This window comes from Lycorma delicatula, chromosome 2 (assembly GCF_047948215.1).
Source record: "Lycorma delicatula isolate Av1 chromosome 2, ASM4794821v1, whole genome shotgun sequence".
In the NCBI taxonomy this organism is placed as follows: Eukaryota; Metazoa; Arthropoda; class Insecta; order Hemiptera; family Fulgoridae; genus Lycorma; species Lycorma delicatula.
This window is the reverse complement of record NC_134456.1, coordinates 157,290,319-157,298,098: the sequence shown is the minus strand read 5'-3', so window position 1 is coordinate 157,298,098 and position 7,780 is coordinate 157,290,319. Positions and strand designations below refer to the sequence as shown.

Sequence of the window (7,780 nt, the reverse complement as noted above, 5' to 3'; positions counted from 1 at the left end):
AGGTGTGACGTGAGTAAGGTAAAGTGAAATATTTGAAATTATAGTTTTTAAATTCACTTACTCGTAAATTTATTAAAAACAGTACGTAAAGAGTTTTTAAACCGTTTATAAAATATGCGACTCGTTTAATTCTTCACATTTTGCTCACATATACAAAGAGTAGATAACATACAGTCTGTCAATTCGTGTTATCAGAATGGAAGGGCCGTGAACTCATGATAGTTAATTCATTATGTTATCGTGTTAAATTTAATAGGAAGTTTTCTAATTATGTTTTTAAACTACTTAATTGTAAACCTTTTCCTTACAAATATTGTGAACAGTAAGAAGTAGTGGCATTGTTAGTGCGTATTCAGTTGTAAAGTATTTACTCGAATACAGTGCGTGTAATTAGTGTACGTTTTTCATAATCGATTGTGAACGATGTTGAAGTCAGTACGTTTAGTATTCTGTATCTGTTTAATGCCGTATTTAATCTTCTCTTTGTGTGGAAATGAAAACGTTTTCGTAAAATGTTCGGATACGTGCGATGAACCGCCTCTTATACTTACAGCGTATATTGAATCGGGTGACATAGAGCGCGCTCGGAATCTTTCAAAAGTTCATAAGCTTCCAGGTACATGTAAATTACAAAGTTATACTGGGTTTCTAACGGTCAATAAAACATGTAATTCGAATTTATTTTTTTGGTTTATTCCGTCGAAATCAAATTTTACTACCGCCCCTGTTGTATTATGGTTGCAAGGCGGACCAGGCGCATCGTCATTGTTTGGTCTTTTTGAACAGAACGGTCCGATATACGTAAACGATAAATTAGAACTAGGATTTCGAAATTTTTCTTGGACCAATACGAATTCTCTACTGTATATCGACAATCCTGTCGGTACCGGATTCAGTTTCACCGACGATAAAGACGAATGTTATTCAAAAGATCAAAACGATATTAGAAAAAATTTATATTCCGCCTTAATACAGTTTTTTCAACTGTTTCCTGACCTACAGAAAAATGATTTGTTTTTGTGCGGTGAATCGTACGCCGGTAAATATATACCGGCATTGGCTTACAGTATTCATGAAAATAATCCGAATTCGGAAATAAAACTGAATTTGAAAGGTTTAGGTATCGGAAGCGGGTTTTGTGATCCCGTTAACATGATGGTGTATAGTAAATATTTATATCAGTTAGGATTTTTAGATGAGAACGAAATGATTGCTTTGAGTGAAATGGAAAATGAAGTGATCAAATTAATTAAAAACGAGCACTGGAAAAATGCAAGCGAGTTGATTGTGTCGGGTATAAATGCACAACTATATAGTTTGACAGGTGATATCTCCAACTTTAATTATATGAAAATGCGGGATTTTAATATAAACGAGCGTGCATACGAACCTTATCTGAGAAATGCTACGATAGCGTGCATGATTCATACCGGAAACATAACGCTAAGTGATGGTCAAGACATTATGGAGCATATATTTGATGATTTATCCAAATCTGTTAAACCGTGGATCGAAAAATTAGTGGAACATTATCAAATATTATTTTACAACGGACAATTCGATGTAATAGTGGGATCTCCGTTGGAAAAAAATTTTATCGCTCATTTAAATTGGAGCGGAGCGGAAGATTTTAAAAAAAGTAAAAAAGTGATTCTTAAAGCTAAAGACAATCTTACTACTACCGCTTACGTCAAAACATTCAAAAATTTAAATGTAGCTGTTATACGTAACGCCGGTCACATGGCATTTGTCGATCAACCTGAGTGGACTTACGACGTAATTAATAATTATCTTTTTCGTCCGGTTCTTAACGTACAAGAAAACGAAATTTAATTTCGAATAAGTTTTTTTGTTATTTCATATCAGAACGATTATATTACTTTTATGTAAACGATCTCATAATGTTTATTCTATTAACTATTAAATTAACTTCTATTAACTATTAAATTATGATAATTTCGCAATAATTTTTCTCCTATTTATTTTCTTATATTTATTTCCTGAAAACAATAACTTCATTTGCTCCGAATATTCAGGCTGTTTTTTTTTTTTTTACTGTGTTTGGGTGTTTGTAAGGTTTCTTCGATTGTGATTTTTTAACCGGTTCAACCAACGGTATTTTATCTTACAGTTTATAATGTAATTTGTGTAATTTTAGGTTCATGCGCTGTCACAGTTATCGTTCCAAGAAATGAATTATAGTTCTCAGCCGACATTTCAGCAACATTACTGTACAAACCATATAATCAAATGTTGTCGAATGTCAAAATTAAATAAGTGCGTAAAACAGATTCCTTTACTTCTAATATTCTATTCGTAAAATGGTAATTCAGAAAGATAGATGTGCAAGAAACAACTTGTATGATATATTTTATTATTTAAATTTGTTACAAATATGAATTTATTCAAAACGCACATTTTTTATGTAATCTCATTACAAAAATCGTTTTAAAATGATAAATAAAAGTTTAAATGAAGTTTTTAGCATTAATTTTGGAGTAAGACTCTCTCGTACTTAATCTGATAAAACTGAATAAACTGCTTAATCTGAATAAACTTGGCATACAAAAAAAAAATTAGAAATCGAATTCAAAAAATATACTTAACAAATATTGATGTTTAATTTTTTAAATATATTTTTTTTCAAGACGGCACTAATCTGAAAATAAACAATTAACATGTATTTTCTAATCTTTAATTTGGCACCGACTCAGAAATCCAGTTTGAAGAATTGTAAGGTTTTTCCGTTTTTTAAAAGTAGTTATTTTAAACTTTTAATAGTAATTAAAACTATAAACTTTTAATAGTAATTCTTTGAAATTGTTTAGGTTTATTTAAAATATGTACTCATAAAATAAAAAATGAGTTATAATTTATTTATTGAGACTTAAAATTATAAAGTAGATTACTATAAAAAAAGAAATATATATTTTTTTTATTGAAATTGAGAGTTGTTGAATAGCTTCCTTTTAAGTTAGATTTGCTGCTACTTAAACTATTCATCGTATTCGTTATTCTTTTATTACGTGTATTTTTACGAATGTAATTGATTATATATGTTAATATTAATTTGTATATTGGCATGTTTTCTAGACTTGTGAATATGTGCTTAATGTGATTAACGTAATTCATTTTCGTTTATTATATTAGTACGCTTGTAAATGTTCCTTAAAATGATTTTGGAACTTTTTTGGAAATTTTTATTGATCACTATTATGTAGAGTATTTCTACAATTTTTCTGTCAGCATTCTGTTATAGATTCTTGATATAATATAAATGTTAGAATTATATTTATTGTTATTATTAATCGATTATAATTGTTATTATTTATCGACGGATTTAATTAATTGTTTAATATAAGTTTTAGAAGCAATCCTCTATTTGGTTACGTTTTGGCGTTATATTAAAAAGTTATATAGACATTTTTTGTTTCATTTAATGTTGTTTTTTATTGATTTTTATTTTAAATTGACATTTTTTAAGATAATTTATTTATAGTAAAGACATTTTCGGTTGCAATGTATTTTATTAAATTTATTTCTTTATTTGTTACAACATTATAATGTTAGTTGTTCAGTGTTCTATTTATCGTGTAGTAGGTTACTTTTTTGTATATCGATACTTTGTTATTACTGTAGATTGGTTTCGAGTAAATAGGCAGTTTTAATAAGTTTTCTCTTATTTTCTTCAGTCGGCTAATTCACCATATAAGCTTGAAACTTTTGTTGAAATGTATTAACTGCATCGTTATTACGTCCTTGTTCGAAGTAAAGGAAGTATTGTGATCGCGAAAAATTTCGGTTTCCAGATTTCAACCGAAATATCCATTTTGATCATCCCTGAATCCATTCTGGCTAGTTTCGGCGTGACGTCTGTACGTACGTATGTATCTCGCATAACTGAAAAACGATTAGCTGTATGTAGGATGTTGAAATTTTGGATTTAGGACTGTTTTAATATCTAGTTGTGCATCTCCCCTTTTGATTGCAATCGACTGAACCAAAAGTGTCCGAAAAAGCCAAAAATCCAAAATAATTTGGATTTGGATTTTTTTCTTAACCGCAGTAATAAGCCCTCATTGAGAGCTTTTCAACGATATATCATGTGGTACTTAGTTTCATTGGTTCCAGAGTTATAGCCGAATAAAAGTTTAAGTAATGAAGTATTGGGGAAGGCACATCGGTTCGAATCTGACTTTTAAACTTTTTTTTAAATTTAAATATATTGATTTATTAATAATTATTAATCTCTCATTGTAAAAAAAGTATTACGATGAGTATTAATTCAATAACAACAAAAAAATTTGAAAAGTATCAGAAGTTTTTAATGAAATAAAATTTTATGTACTTTTCATTAAAAAAAAAAACAAAAACAAAACGTATAAATGTGATTAAATAAGCGTACAAGGAAGTCATTTGTTGTCCACATCAGACTTTTTGATTATTTCACTGAGTATAATACTTTTTATGAAAATTTCAAGCTTGCATTTATTCTAATATCTAACATATTCGTTAATAGAATAACAATGGACACTCCTGTCCAATATTTCGTGGATAATAATTGCTATGATTTAAGCGAAAAAATTGGCTGTGGTATTCAAGAAAAAATCCAATCGTTTATAAACAGCTTCCTTTTTAACGTTCTGTTCATTATTTAGGGGCGTGAATAAAATTTATGAAACCATAATCGCACACATTATCATACTTCACATATCATTTTATTTTATTACATACTTCTTTGTTATCTTTTCAACTATTTCAGATACAAAGGAGTAGAAGGGAGGGATTTCTTTTGTGACAGTCGCGGCTATTTTAAGAATCGTGGGATATTTATTTTTAATTATACTGAAGATTGCACACTGACCGCTACACTTCTGGCTTTGCAGTTGTGGATGAGTATTTTTTGAAAGCAGAAAATTGCTGCTGCAGTTCAGCAACGATTTGTTGCAAGTGTTACGATTTGGTTATCAAAAAATTATATATCCGTGAGAACGGACTGTTAATAGCTTGTTTTTTTGATGTGCTTTTGTATATTTTTCTCTTGAGTGTACTTATTCGGTTTTTGTTGCATCGATAATTGTCTACCAAATACAAAGAGTAAAGTTTATTTATTTTATTTACCAGCATGTAGTACACACCGAACAAGGTCTCGTAATTAACATAACAATAATTTAACCTGGACGGTTAGGGGTGAAAAATATTTAAAAGAATAAGCATTTGTAAAGAAAAAAAATCCTTTCTGATGATCGCAAATACTTCAAAAATAGTTGTGAAGTAAGTTACTAAAAAACTTTCATCAAAATATTTAACCTCTTGTTCTAAAAAAAGGTCATATTTTATGTAGTAATACCGTATATTAGTTTCGATAGAGGGTTATATTGTTGTTTATATTTTAATATGATGTTTTTTATATCACTTACACGTTAATGTTTATCATTAAAATTGATTTATGGGAATAGAGTTTCCAAATATTTGAGTGATTAAATTCTTGAACTTTGTTCACAAACACCAAAGAGTACATAACATACAATGTATGACTTCTGTTATCAGAATAGAAAGGCCTTGAAATTAACATAGTTTCTTCTTTAGGTTATCATGTTAAATTTGTAGTGATATAATTCGTCGTTCGATGTATTAAAAACTAATTAATTCCCAGATTTGATTTACACGCATTGTGAACGGTGCAGAGTTGACATCGTGAGTGCGAATTTATTTGTACGATTTTATTTACAAGTCGAGTGCTATAACTAATGTAAGTTTTTCACAATCGACTGTAAACTATGTTTAAGTCAGTGCGTTTAGTATTCTGTATCTGTTTAACTCATTACTTAATTTTTTCTTTGTGTGGCAATGAAAACATTTTCGTAAAATGTTCAGATACGTGCGATGAACAGCCTCTTATACTTACACCGTATATTGAATCGGGTGACATAGAGCACGCTCGGAATCTTTCGAAAGTTGGTAAGCTACCAGGTACATGCAAATTACAAAGTTATACTGGATTTCTTACGGTCAATAAAACATGTAATTCGAATTTATTTTTTTGGTTTATTCCGGCGAGAATAAATTTTACTACCGCTCCTGTCGTATTATGGTTGCAAGGCGGACCGGGTCATTCCTCATTGTTCGGTCTTTTTGAACAGAACGGTCCGATATACGTGAACGATAGATTAGAACTAGGATTTCGAAATTTTTCTTGGACCAATACGAATTCTCTACTGTATATCGACAATCCTGTCGGTACCGGATTCAGTTTCACAGATAATAAAGACGAATGTTATTCAAAAGATCAAAACGATGCCAGGAAAGATTTATATTCGGCCGTAATCCAGTTTTTTCAACTATTTCCTGACCTACAGAAAAATGATTTGTTTTTGTGCGGTGAATCGTTTGCCGGTAAATATATACCGGCATTGGCTTACAGTATACATGAAAATAATCCGACTTCGAAAGTAAAACTGAATTTGAAAGGTTTAGGAATCGGGAGCGGGTTTTTGGATCCCGTTAACATGATGGTGTATAGTAAATATTTATATCAGTTAGGATTTTTAGATGAGAAAGAAAAGGTTTCTTTTAGTGAAATGGAAAATGAAGCGATCGAACTAATTCAAAACGAGCAGTGGAGAAATGCAAGCGATTTCATTCTTTCCGTTGTACATGATGAAATATACAAATTTACGGGTAATATCAACAAGTTTAATTATATGAAAATGCGGGAGTTTACTGTAATAGAGCGTGCATACGAAGCTTATCTGAAAAATTCCACGATAGCGTGCATGATACATACCGGAAACATAACGGTAAGTGATGGTATAGACGCTTTTCGGCATTTATTTAATGATTTCTCCAAATCTGTTAAACCGTGGATCGAAGAATTAGTGGAACATTATAATATCTTAATTTTTAACGGTCAATTAGATCTAATCGTGGGATCTCCGTTGACAAAAAATTTTATCGCTCATTTAAATTGGAGCGGAGCGGAAGATTTTAAAAAAAGTAAGAAAGTGATCCTTAAAGATAAAGACAGTCTTACTACTACCGCTTACGTCAAAACATTTAAAAATTTAAATGTAGCTGTTATACGTAACGCCGGTCACATGACATTTGTCGATCAACCCGAGTGGGCTTACGACGTAATTAATAAGTATCTTTTTCGTCCGGCTCTAAATGTACAAGAAAATGAAACATAATTTCGAATAATTGTTGTTTTATTATTTGATATCAGAACGCATTACTTTTATGTAAACGATTATATAATGTTTGTTTAACTATTAATAAATGATAATATCAGAATTTATTTTTCGTCTACTTGTCTTATATTTATGTCCTTATTTCATTAAATGTTTGTAGCAGAAAATGTATTTGCGCTGAATACTCTGGTGTTTTTTGTTCTAATTGCATGTGGCTGTTTGTAATGTATGTTCATTATGTATATTGGCTGTTAGTCCACGTATGATTTTTCAATTTATTCTACCAACGGTATGTTACTGTACATTTTATAAGGTAATTTTTGAAGTTATCGGTTTATGCGGTAAAGCACACTGAATTGTTGTTTTCCTTAATAATATTTTTTTGCAAGATTGCTACTGTATGATAAAATCAAAGATTATTTGAACCGTATTGTTAAATGTTGGATGTTGTTGTTAAATATGTGACTGCGTAAAATGGACCCAATTACTTATACTATTGTCTACATAAATGTTTAATTGAGAAACATATCGACATAGAAAATTACTTACATTCCACAATAAGTTTTAGTATTTAAGTTTTCTTAAAAATA

The 7,780-nt window shown here is 30.0% G+C and overlaps 2 pseudogenes; both read left to right on the top strand.

The window, feature by feature from the left end:
* The first annotated feature begins 210 nt into the window (after positions 1-210).
* LOC142319339 (putative serine carboxypeptidase CPVL pseudogene) lies at positions 211-1,990 on the top strand (annotated as a pseudogene).
* A 3,660-nt stretch (positions 1,991-5,650) lies between these two features.
* LOC142319338 (putative serine carboxypeptidase CPVL pseudogene) lies at positions 5,651-7,297 on the top strand (annotated as a pseudogene).
* Positions 7,298-7,780: the final 483 nt, after the last annotated feature.